Consider the following 14,436-nt stretch of genomic DNA (forward strand, 5'->3'; position numbering starts at 1 on the left):
TCTTACTTAGTATTTCCTTGCACAATCTTCTATACTTCCTCACACAAGGAGCTACAAATATGCTCACAAGAATTTACCCAAACACTAAAATTTGGTCAAAAATTTGTCATAATTGTGAAATTTTCATTTCCTCATATAGCTCTATCTAAATCTTCATGCAAGAAAACACCTACAAAATTACTAATTTGAATCCTCGCGCAACTCATTTCATTTCCTTGTGTGGTTTTGTCTAAATCCTCGAACAAGTTTTGGTCATAAAATTACGAAAATTGGTTTGTCATAGGTGTTTCCCTGCCTAGTTGAGAGTATTTACTCATCTAAAATTTGTTTCCTCACATGAGTTTGTAGAAAACTATCCAAAAATAGTGAGTTATTCTAAGCTCTCTTGTCAAAACTTGATCAAAATATGATCTGTGTCTGAAAACATTAAGCCATTCTTCTATCTACAACAATGTAAAACTCATATTTCTTTCTTAGTTGTTCACCTTTGATTCACACACAAACTAGTCTCCTTACTTGTTTTCCCTATTTTTCTCCTTTTTTTTTTGTTATACCTTGCATCATGATAGTCAAAACTCTCAGTTGTTCTATCCATTTCTCTTACTATTCATACCTAGATATATGACATGGTTACTCATTTTGAGACAATGTTCTAGTGTGATCCTTGTTCAAACTTTGTCTTAAGTCATTGTCTATGATTGTTACAATGAGAAGTGGAAATGTGTTTCCTCCCCATGGACCAAGATGAGGTAGAGGTAGAGGCCAAAATTGTGATCGAGGTCATTCCTCATTATACATACAATTTGAGTATAGTGAAGGGTCTTCAAGCTCTCATTCACCTATTACCTCACGTGGTGCTTCAAGAGTACTTTCCATCAACTTGCAACAAGTTAGGAAGTTGTTATTCTAAGAACATCCAGATATTGACAAGACACCTACATCTTTCAACAATACAACTGAGTTGTTCAAAACACCTATACAACTTAAACAAACTGAAACCTATGACACCCCTAGAATGGTAGATCAAGATCACAAAATGAGTGAACATAGTAGGAGAAAAAATAGTGAGGAATTCCAATGAAATGAAAGGATGAAAGGTCCTTACAACTATACTAATGAATATGGGGATAGTAAAGAGATAACCTAGAAGACATCGAGAAATGTCAAAAAGATAAAGACTTTTAGAAAAAGATAGAAATCCTACTCCTTGATGAGAAGGAGAAATATTTCCTCAAACTCACTCAAGAACGATAAAAGCTACCTCATAATTTCAATTTTGAAACAACTGTCACACAAGGAGAACAAACGAAAACTTCCAAGTTACAAAAACAACTCTAGGACATGCAAGAGCCATTGGCCCAAATGTTGCTTGACAAGGATAAACCAACTAAAACATACATGATAGATGTAATTTTTCAATTTCCTTTTGATTGTAGGAGTTGATGAAATTCAACTCCATAGTTGCCAAGATCACCTACAGTGCAAATAGCTTGCCAAAGAGAAACCTAAGGAGCAAGAACTTGAAGGAAACAAAGCAAGAGAAAATATTTCACAATAGGAAAAATGAAATTTCTATGTGAATAGATGATTTTAAAATGAGAGAGAGAGACTGAATATAAAGGCCTCATGGAAGCTTGTAGAACAAGCTTGGAAGGTGGTGGAAGATAAGGTTGACAACTAAGCACACTTTCCACAAAAAAGGTGGAACATGCTAGAAGGGAACAAACTCCTGTGTTGTCAACAACTCATCACTACAATTATTAACTACATGCACTAACCTAAGTAAGCTTAAGTAAATAGAATAAATAATTAAGTATGAAGTATTTACTCTAACACTCCCCTTAAGTGCAACTTAGTGGAATGCCTTAAGCTCACAAAACTAAGAGAAAATGCAAAATGGGTCTCAACAACAAGGCCATGTTTGGTACCCATGTACAATGCAAAGAAATGCAACCTATAAAAATGGGGAAAGAGGGAAAACCTCATGGGAGAAACCCTCCCCCAAAAAGAAGTAAGTATAAACATGTTGAAAAAATGAAGGAAGGAAGAAAGGAAGGCCTCAACAAGACCCCCCAAGGACAACTTCCACTAGAAATGTTTCAAGAAACTCTCTCAAAGCCATAAGTACAACCAACCCCCACAAGAGAATAGACACCAAAGCCCCCCCAGAATGATGGAGCTCTTGTAGAAATGATCGAACCAATGAAACTCCAATGCAGAAGGAACAAGGGCACATAACAAGGGAACCCCTAAATGAGAGGTGAAACTGGAAGGCCCAACTAATACCCAAAGGAAAAAGTATGAGAATATAGAAATGGAATCCCCAAGGTAGGTGTGATGAAACTATCATGAATGTCTACTGTAGTAACTAAAACAAGTGCACCTGGAGTCTCAATGAATGAAGCTAGAGGATCATGTAGAGTAGAAGAAGAAGAATGTTGTTGAAGAGAAAAGTCCTCAACAGGATGAGGGATCTCAGGAATAATACAGAGGTTTAAGTATCTTGACTACACCACATGATGCTCCTATGAAAGAGAAGTAGTATGCTCCAACAACAGAGATGGTGGACCAAAGTGTGAGAAGGTGTAGAGATGAGTAGAAGGATCAACTACCCCTATAGCAATAAGACCTCCTATTACATGATCCCAAATGAAGACTAAATTAGTAGTGAACTCAACTATTTTCCTTAATCCATTGCATGTAGTCTGAGAAATTGAGAGAAGTTTGGTAGAGAAATATGGAACATACAATACATCATTGAATATACCATCCTGGATGTGAACTGAACCTTTCCCATAGACTAGTAGTGCAGTGTTATTCTCCATGAGAATATGAGGAATAAGAGAAGCCTCAAGAGTAGAGAAGACACCTTGAGAAGATGTCATATGGTGAGAAGCACTTGAATCTAGTATCCAAGGAACCTATGAAGAAGATGCAATGGTAGCTTGTAATGCATGACCCTTTCCAAGATCTGATGTAGATAGCAAAGATGTGGAAGAAGAATGAAAGGTAGACTCCTATGAGGTAGAAGAGGATCGAGAAGAAATAATGCTCTTCTAAAGAAGAGCTTGCAAATCTGCAATTTGTTTGTCATAGCCATCAAATCTCTTCTAAAAACAATGTGCCTCATCATGAGATCCTTTCCTATGATAGGAATAGGTAGGAGTCTCAATCTTCTTTTTCTACTTCTTCTTAGAAGATGATGAACTAGTAGAAGAGGGATCTAATATTTTCTTCGACTTTTGCTCCTGTGTAAGCAATGCCTATGACTGTGAACCTGAAAGAGAATCCATCTGATTGATCTTGGACTATTCACAAGTTAATTGAACACAAAATATCTCAAATGAAGGCATCCTATGTCTATTACTTGAAGCATCCATCATGGAGTAGAAAGTAGAAGAGAAGATCTAATACTGTCCCCTCAACTTTGAGAGTATCAAAAAGATTCACTCATCATCTATCTTGGTTTTCCCACATCCTTGCAAAAGTGTACGCAAATATTTGAATTTCATCAAGAATTTATCAATGGTGGGAAACCTATCAAGTGTCAAAGAAGTCAACTCTACATCAAGCTAAAATGCCTAGAATTCATTCACTATGCTAAAAAAAGTTTGAAATTTGAGCCAATACGCCCAAGGAGTGGTCAAACCATCCAAGTGAAATAGCAGACTATCTGAAATGTTTAGTGCAATCAATCCCATGGCCTCATCCATTTTTTTCCTATGTTGAAGAACCTCGAAAGGGTGTGTGAGAGTAGGTTGATTCTCATCTAGAGATGACCATAAGCCTCTTGGCATGAGAAGCCTTATCATTTGTGCCTTCCAAGTGTGATAGTTATGTGGCGTGAGATAGGTCACAGATGGATCCACCATTAAGAGAGAAAAAGATGGAAGTAGAAAGGTCTTATTCTGAATTCAATTACAAAAAAGAAAATGCTCCCACCCACAATGTATAAATTGGGCACTCTTTACTTAGTGCAATTACAATAGCCAATTTAGGGGCTATTTTTGAAAGTAGTATTTATATCTACAAAAATCCTAATCTAATTGCAAATCTGAAAAGTAGACAAAAAAATATACTTTCAAAAAAAAATAGAACTTGAGTATGTGTCTAGATGAGCCTGTACTAAGCATTTAAAGTGGCTAAAATTGAGAATTGCGAGTTGCAAAAAAATTTAGGAATAAAGATCTCAAACCACTGAAACCAATGTGTAGATCATGAAATCCTACCCCAAAACAAAAAAAAAAAATTGCTTGAAAAAATGAGTCCGTATGAGGGAGATATCATTGTTTTAAAATCACCTCTGTAGTTATTTTTTTAAATCACCCCTATCACATCTCCAAAAAATAAAGAAAAGATCCCAAAAATATTAGATCTATTATGCCAAACCCTCTTTCTCCTTTTTCTCCAAATACTAAAAAAATCCTTTTCCTCCTGATTGAAGAAAAAATCACAAACAAACTAGGGTTTCTGTGTCTAAATCACGGCTTCAAAAAAACCCTTCAAACAAGAAGTAGCAAGGAAGCTTTGATACCATGTAGGAGTTGATGAAATCCAACTCCATAGTTTCCAAGATAACTTGCAATGCAAATAGCTTGCCGAAGAGAAATCTAAGGAGCAAGAGCTTGAAAGAAACAAAGCAAGAGAAAATATTTCACAATAGAAAAAATGAAATTTCTATGTGAATGGATGATTTTACAATGAGAGAGAGACTAAATATAAAGGCTTCATGGAAGCTTGTAGAAAAATCTTGGAAGGTGGTAGAAGATAAGGTTGACAACTAAGCACACTTTACAAAAAAAAGGTGGAACATGCTAGAATGGAACAAACTCTCATGTTGTCAACAACTCATCACTGCAATTATTAACTACATGCACTAACCTAACTAAGATTAAGTAGATAAAATAAATAAATAATTATTAATTATTTACTCTAACATTGACAAGCACTTATATATGCCTCCTTTTCCTCAAGGAGTGGAGTTTCCAAAATATGAAAAATACTTAGGACATCTAACCCCCAAAATCACTTGTGGGAGTTCGGTGCTTTGTCTATGTAATTCATACATAACCAAATGTATCTTATGTGGTTGTTCCCATGGAGTCTAGGTTGTCAAGCCATGGAATGGTTTTCAACATTATCTCCTAGTGTGAAACATTTGGTGAGATTGCTAATATGATTATTCGCACAATATACAACACCCAATCAACATATGATAGTTTTGTAACCTTAAACAAAAGGTTGGAGAACCTTTCCTAATGTTTCTCCAAAGATGATGACAATTGTATACCAAATACTCATGAAAAATCCCTGAACTAGAAAAATTTGATATCTTCATGGATAATCTTTTACCTAATTTTGGGTATAGAATACAACTTTAAGGTCCACACAACTTTGGAGATATGATTACACAAGTTATCTAGATAGAGGAGTTATTGGTCAAAAAGGGTGAGATAATCCTTCAAAAGGACCTCAAACAAGGATCTACATCTAGCAAAGATAAATTCAAGTATATTAACAAGAACCATGAAGTCATACATGATGTAGTGGTAGATAATATCACTCCTAAATTTGATAAGGTGGTTTTTAATATTATGGATAACATCAATGCATCTAAAACTAAAGAAAAATTGAATTTAGATAAAAAAACTATTGGAAACAAAAGAAAGAACTCATCTTGGGTTACTTTACAAAAATGTGAATACACACCTCTAGGTGAACCTTTAGATGTGGTCTATAAAACATTACTCCAAAATTAGATAATTACTCCACTTGATAATTCTCATCTTTATGATCCACAACCACAACCTACATGATGGAATGAGAATGCATATTATGAGTACCATCAGAAGAAGGGTCACAAAACAATTAACTGTATTAACCTATGTCATAAGGTTCAAGACCTAATTGATGATGGAGAAATAGTTTTTGGTGGACATAACAAGAATTCAGATCACAAATCTTTTAAGGAACCATTTCCATCTTATGACAAGGGAGAAATTTCTAAACAAAATAATAATAATAAGGTAAACTATACATACACCAATGATGATAATGTGATTAGCATGGTTAAACCTTTCAATTTTGAATCTTGTGATGTTATCACAATAAAGAGAAGAAATGATAACAAAAAACCTAAGACTCCATTTGTCTTAAGATTTGCTACATCTTTTACATCCAATCATGAACAATCACAATCTTATGCCAATGTTGTTACACATTCTCATCCCAAATAGTACTTAAAGGCCCTGCATCTTCTGCTCTTGAGGTAGATCAACATAAAGACAAACCTATTGCTGGTCCATCTAGTAAGAATACAAAAATCACAACTTCCTCCATAGTTACAAACTATAGTATCCTTGAAAAATTCCAATGAATGAATGCTTAAATAGCAATATATGAATTACTCAAAATCTCACCTGCTCATAGGCAAGTTCTAGACACATCCCTCAATGAGGCAAGCGTACCTTAAGATCTTGATCTTGATAGGTTTCAATCTATGGTAGGTCACTTGACCTCACCTCATTATTTATCCTTTTCTAAAGAGGATTATAATTTATTAAGTCATCCTTATAATCAATCATTGCACATTGAGGTCATGATACATCAAAAACATGTTTGTTGCATGCTTATAGACAATGGAGTTTCTCTAAATATTTATTCTACTACTTTACTCAAATAGTTGGGTTATGATGAAGATTTTATTGATCCTCATCACAAAATAACCATCAAAGGATATGATGAGGTAGAACACAAATCTGTAGGTCTTATTGTGTTGTCTCTTCGAGTTGGTCTGCTTGAAAGAGATGGTACTTGTCAAGTTCTAGATATTCCATTAGCATACAATATCTTTTTAGGGAGACCATAGATACATAAAATGCAAGCAGTGCCTTCAACATACCATCAATGTGTCAAGTTTCCATTCCAAGGATCTGAAGTTACTCTACCTACTAGTACTAGTTACACTTGTGACATGTTAAAATTTGTTAAAAGCTTTGTTCTTGCTAATAGAGAGTCTACTTATCATCATGTTTACAAGCTAAAATAAATGGAGAAGTTACTCAAGTTAACAGAAACTAGGATGGCTAAATATCACATTGAACCTATTCTATCTTTGACATCTCATCCTAAATCTCCTTTCCATTATGGGAGACCATGTAAAGTGAAGAGACCTTTTGTGCTATCACCTCAGACTAATTTCAAAGGTTCCTTTGTCAAAGCTACTATACCTCTAGAAGAGGAAGATGAAAATTAAGCCATTGTTTCATGGTTATATAAAAAGGAAATTTTAGCTAATCTCATAGATCAGTCTCATGAGATAACTCCCAAAAAGTATGGCCCAAGTCTTAAGTTAATGAAACATTTTGGTTACAAAGAAAATAATCTAATTGGATGTAACAACAATGGCTTGATTGATCCAATCAAAGAAATCTCTAGAAGGCCTCATGATAAAAACAAGATTAGGATTCAAGAAAGTTCCGTTTCATCTAGGGATTAATAAATTTGTGCCTGAATCCGATAGTTCTCCTAAATGAGTCACAAACTAAATCAGACAATCAAGTGGAAAGCTTTGATGATGAAGATACTTTTCCTTATCCTATTCCACTAGATCTTGCTAGGTACTTTGCAAATGCTGATGACTTTGTACCATGTGTTAGTACTACTAAAGTTGATAGTGATTCCTCTAATAATGTTATTGATATTACTCAACTTCAACAAGAATAGGGTGAGTTGAGTCATACTATAGTTGTTGAATGACTTTTTAAAAATCAAGATGATAATGAAAGTGGAGAATGGTTCCCCATAACTATCGAGGAGTTATATAATCTAAATCCATGTAGCACAGATTCTTGAGAGTATGAATTTGATTATCTTTCAAAGGAAACTTTAGACAAGGATGTAGATCAAGTAGATACATATGAAAATCAGCTCAAAATAGGAGAGCAATCTAGGATTTGGTTAGATCAGTCTCATCCTTCTAGTGTCGACGATTCTTCAATTAATGTCATTAGAACTCAACAGAATTTGAACATACCTTTGGCCGTATGTGTAAGATCATGATGTGTTAAAAAGTTGCAATCTAAATAATATGTAGTTATAAAATGCTTCAAAGCATTTAAAATTTTATTTTGACTTTTTTCCCACCCATCTTGATAACAAACCAAAATAATGATACCTTTATAAGGCCTAGTATTGCTTTGGATACCAACCTACATGGTCAACTTAAAAAATGTCTTGAAAACATATTTTTGGCCTGTTCTTGTGTGTTTTTTACTTCAAACATGTGTTTGATGACCTTTTTCCACCCAAATTTGATGAAATGGAAAGGGTTTCTTAATAATTTTCTTATCTTTCCATAAATGTAATGTCTGTGAAATTATGAGTTTAGTAAGTAATTATTATTCATTTTCTAATGGAGTTATGCATTAAGTGTTGATTGACACACTGATTGAGAAAAAACTATGACTTTCAAATGGTAAAACATTTTTGAAATACAAAAGATTTGCCAAATTATATACCTCTTCGACTATAAGTAAAATTTAAATTCAAATTAAATATTTGAATTAGTTAAGGTGGTTAGACATGGGATTTTTTTAATTTTGAAAATACTATAGTATAAAATTCATAATTAATTATCTATTTGAACTAAAAATACCAAAAAATATGTCACATCTTGACATGAGTCTACTTCTTATATCTGTAATTTTATAAAGAAAAAAAAATCATTTGATTTTGATTAAGGTGGTCAAATATATGCCTACTTGTTTTTATCCTAAAATTTTTGTATTATTGCATTAAATTCAAAATTTTGACCAATCAATTCTTTATTTCTTTAGATAAGGCCTAGTATTTTATAAACTAAATTCAATTTCCTACATATTCTTTTCTCACATCTTTTTGATTGAAAGTTCATAACAAGTTTAAAATTGCACGTCTAAGTTCACATAACCCTAATTTGTTGATTTTTCATTGCCACTTAAGGGCATATTTTGGTTGACCATGATCCTACACATACCCTTAGATGAAATCACTTTAGGTCTCAAATTACTCTTCCATGCATTTGATGACTATACTATGAATGTCATTGAACTTGTCACTTCTCTCTCACTCACTTATCCCAAGTTAATAGACTGGAATTCCAATACTGCATCTAGTGAAGTCCCTCTATTCCAAAATGACTATTCTCTTGCTTGTTATTTACATGTTATTGAACAAGTAACATCTTCCACCAATGAAAAAATTTCAATATGACAAACGATGGCATTAAATATCTTAGTGATACAATTAAAAGAAAAAAGAATAGACATTCTGATGGTGAAAACCACATTGTGGTAGTATTAGGACCAAAAAATGGTAAAAACAAAAGATGTATCCAAATGTGAAAACCTCTTTAAGGCACCTAAGGATGAGATATTTGATGTGCCTCCAAGTCATTTTTAGGAAAGATCCTTAGTTTTGATCGAGCCAACACAACCAATTAATTTGGGAACTTAGGAACACCATCATATGATTCATCTTGCACAATCCTTATCTATAGAAGAAATAGAGTAATTTGTTGCTTTCTTCCAAGAGAAAAAATTTAATTTTGCATGGACCTACTCAGATATGCTGGTCTTAAATCCTAATCTCATAATGCATCATTTATCTATTGGATGAGGTGTGAAACTAGTCAAACCAAAGCTCAAGAAAATGCATCCTCATGTAGCATTACTTGTTAAAACATAATTAGAAAAGTTTCTAAATGTTGGTTTTATCTGGGTTGTTGACTATGTTGAATGGATCTCAAACATTGTTCTAGTATCAAAACATGACATTTCTATTAGAGTTTGTATAGATTTTCAAGATCTAAACAAGGCATGTCCAAAAGATGACTTCCCACTACCCAACATAGACATGATAGTGGACATAAAGACAAGATATGCAATGTAATCACTAATGGACAGTTTTAATGGTTACAATCAAATTAAAATTGCACCAAAAGATCAAGAGAAAATGATCTTTCTTATGCATGGAGTACATTCTATTGGAAAATAATGTCATTTGGTCTAAAAAATATTGGAACCACATATGAAAGAGCATTGACAACAATATTTCATGACATGATGCATAAAACGATGGAGGATTATGTTGATGACACCTTGGTTAAGAGTACACAATGTCACACTAATCTTCAAGATTTGGGACCAATCCTAGACTGTATGGAGAAATTTAGTCTTCACTTAAACCCTAAGTGATGTGCATTTGGGGTCCAATCAACGAAGTTACTTGGCTATATTATATCTGCAAAATAAATTGAGGTGGACCTAGAAAATGTTCAAGCAATAATGGAAATGCCTCCACTTCATAGCGTAAGTTAAATGTGGGGTTACAAGGATGCCTTAAATCTATTTGCAGATTCATCTCCTAGTTGGTGGATAAGTCACAACCTTTTACCAAGTAGACAATGACAACAAGGAATGAACTATCTATTATCTTAGTCGTACATTGATCTCTTATGAGATGAACTATAGTGTCATTGAAAAAGCTTTCTTGTAGTGGTTTTTGCTTCCCAAAATTTGCAACACTACATACTTGCACACACTATGTGACTAATTGCTAAAATTGATCCATTGAAGTATTTGTTTAGCAAGGGAGCTTTAACAAGAAGGTTAGCTAAATGGGTCATGATTCTTAATGAATTTGACATTGAATATGTCTAAAGAAAATCTATCAAAGGGTAGGAAATTGTAGATCAACTAGCAGAAGCACCAATGCAAGGTCTTCTACCACTAAATATTGACTTCCCTAGTGAATCTATTTTATTGCTAACACATCAAATATGGGTGATATTCTTTGATGGCTCCTTCTCACAATAGGGATCTAGTGTAGGACTCTTATTTATAGCACCACAAAAAAAAAAAATCCTAAGGTATACAAAATTCTATTTCCTTGCACAAATAACATTGCAGAATATGAAGCCTTAATAAATGGCATGAAAATTGAAATTGAATGGATGGTGGATGAATTGAATATCTTTGGTGATTCACGTGTCATAATCAATCAAGTCAATGATGTTTATCAAACAAAGTATGAGAAGTTAAGTCATTATAAAAGAATGGTTCATAATTTAAGGAAATAATTTGCACATATCACTTTTCAACATATTCCATAGCTAGATAACAATTTGGTCGATGTAATGGCTACTCTTGCTCCAATGCTATAAATGATCGAAAATGTTTTCCAACATGAATTCCTAGTGGAGACATTACACTACCCTACTTATGATTCACCTAAATCTTAGATGATCTATTCTTTAATAGGACACAAATCATCTCACTACCATCATATCTATTCTTACCTACGTGACCAAATTATTCCAAATAATCTAACCTGAAAAAAAAAATGTCACCAATCTATAGTACATCATAGCATGTCATCATTGCAAACCACTTGTTTAGGAGATGTCCTAATGGAACATTCCTTAGGTTTCTAGAACCTAATGAGTTGAAATGTGCATTGATCAATGTACATGAAAGAGTTTTCAGATCTCACTCTAATGGCTTGACACTAGCTTGTACACTTATTAGAGTTGGTTACTATTGGCAACATATGGAGAAAGAGGCAATTAAATATGTGATTCCATACAAATAGTGTCAACTCCATGGTTATCTAATTCATGCTCTCACTAAGGAGCTAATTCCTTTCATCACACTTTGACCATTCAAAAAATGGGCCTTTGATCTAGTGGGTCAGATTCATCTGTCTTCTTCAAATGGACACAAGTTCATTATTATAGCTACAAACTACTTCACAAAATGGATAGAAGGATTCCCTCTTTCTGAGGCTAGTGGAAAAACTATAACTTTGTTCATTCCTAACTACATCATCTACAAGTATGGTGTACCATCCTCCATCATTACTGATAATGGGGAATAGTTTAAAAACAAGGATCTCAAAGAATTGTGTTCAAAATTTAAAATCATGAAACATTGGTCTTCTATCTATTATCCCCATGGTAATGGACAAGTAGAAGCATCCAATAAGGCTATTATTAAGATCTTACATTGCACAGTCAACAAATCTGGAAGGGACTAGCACCTTTAGATCAATCTGGCTCTATGGGCTTATAAAACAAGTACCAAAACTCCTACAAGAGCAATGTCCTTTTCTTTAGTATATGGCATAGATATTGTGCTTCCTATTGAGGTCAAGATTCCTACTTTGTGAATTTCTCTAAGAGGCCTCATCACTAATGATGGTTACAAAATATCTTAGTTACAAGAGCAAGAATTACTAGATGAACATTGGCAAGTGGTGTTTGAACATCTACGAGCTTATCAAAAGAAAATATCTAAGAGCTACAACAAGAAAGTCAAACCACGTGACTTCCAAGTGAGTGACCTTGTCTTGAGGGAAAACCCTAAGAATAAACACCAATAGATATAGAAAGTAAATTTTGTACCTAACTAGCTCCGACCATACATAGTTACTACAATATTTGAATCTAGTGCTTATCAACTCTCAAAAATTGAAGGAGAATTTCTCAAAGAGCCTATCAATACCCTTCATCTTAAAAAGGTCTATAAATGACATGATTTTGGAACTCTTTGTACATACTTAAAAGTTTTAAAAAAATCTATTATCCTATTGAAAACCTATCAATAGATGCCATCACAACAATAAAAAAGAATTAAAAATACAAAAAAGAAGAAGAAGAAGAAAATGTTGGAAATACAATAGGGAAAGTAAAATTTCAGAGGGGGGGTGAATAAGTCCTTCAAATATATAACCATAAATTCATTCACCACACATCCATCTCACAATTTACATGTAAATTGAAATAGCTAACTAAACATATTTATCCATAATATGAAAGAAAATAGCATTCAACACATGTATGACACAAGATATTTGGTTACCTAAAAACTCTCCAATGAGAAGGTGAAAATGAGGTGGGAATGACACCCACAAATCTCCACTACTACAATAATAAAGTTTCTCCAATGAAGGCTACAATGTTTGATCATGAAATATGATCTACCCTATGAAAGGTCTTCCTTGTTAAAGGCTTACAAGATTATTAGATCTTACCCTATTAAAAGATTTCAATTCCATGTTAGAAGTGTGTCTGATTAAAGGACTTTAACTTACAATGAATTAAGAACACTATTAAAGGATTTAGAATAGCCTGTTAAGACTACTTTGTTAAGAGATTCAACTAATTCACCTGCTAGAATGTATCGGTAATGAACTTGTGGTTAGCACTCTATTGCTAGATAATAGATCACCTCTTTCTTGATGTGTACTTGATCCTCATTGATCAAATGTATCTCTTCTATCCTCTAATTCCTTTTCCCTATTCTCCTCTAACTGATTATGCAATGTATCTCAATTCACAATACCTTAGCCACCATGAATGCTCTATTTGCACATGCAAACTTCTCTCTTTTATCCTTCTAGACATAAAATGTTTAAGGGTTGTCCTCCTTAAGAAGACCTAGGTGACTTAGGGTTAGGTATGAATCAATGATTGTAATTCATCCATCTATCCATTCAAAACATCCCTTCAACTAATTGGTTTCATGTACTACTTAGGGATCCTCAATGAAAGATTCATCCTTATCATCTAGGATCATAAAATAATCCTTAAGTTGGCTCAAAAATGGTTTACATAGTATTGTGTCATTACAACAACTATGTCAAAATTGTATTACCTAGCACTTGAAGTGTCTCGACACTTACTAGTTACTTGACATATACTATCTAGCAACATATGCTCAGCATACATTACTTGTTCAACATGAACTAAGTAAATTACTTAAGTATATTGTCACTCATATGTCAAAACCAAATTGAGATTAGCAATCTCTCCCTTCAACATGAGTAGAAAAATACTTGATCATGCATGAATATCCTTAGCCTTTCAAGCATAACTCAAATAATATCCATTTATTATTTGTCTTAAATATAAAATTTCAAAAGTTCAAAATTTTGCAAAACTTATGACTCATTAGTTATACCTCAAAATTCAATAACTCCCCCTCAGTTGATTATTCTATTTTGATTTTGAAACTGAATACTCCTAATGAGTAGATCCATTATGCTAACTCTATCTCTGTTTGGTTTCCCCCAAAACTTATCTCTCATTTCATGTATTGTCCCCCTTTATTCATTCTCTCTCCCTTTTGACACTTATTTCATGGTTTGTACATGAATTGTGTATTTTTCCATAAAAGTTTTATGGACCTCAAGTTTTATCTTTAGAGTTGCATCCCAATTATCACATGCTACTTCCAATTATTTGACTTGGATAGATAACTTGGCAGAAAGGTTAACTAATCCTTCATGTGTAGAAAGATGGGGATCTTTCTTCATCACTATTTCTGCAAAGGCTATTTCCTAGTGTAGTATTTTCATGTGTGGGGTCAACATGGAATAGATACTGATTAGTGTAGC

Source organism: Cupressus sempervirens, chromosome 1 (genome assembly GCF_028749045.1).
Source record: "Cupressus sempervirens isolate cs-2001-9-10 chromosome 1, ASM2874904v1, whole genome shotgun sequence".
Taxonomy (NCBI): Eukaryota; Viridiplantae; Streptophyta; class Pinopsida; order Cupressales; family Cupressaceae; genus Cupressus; species Cupressus sempervirens.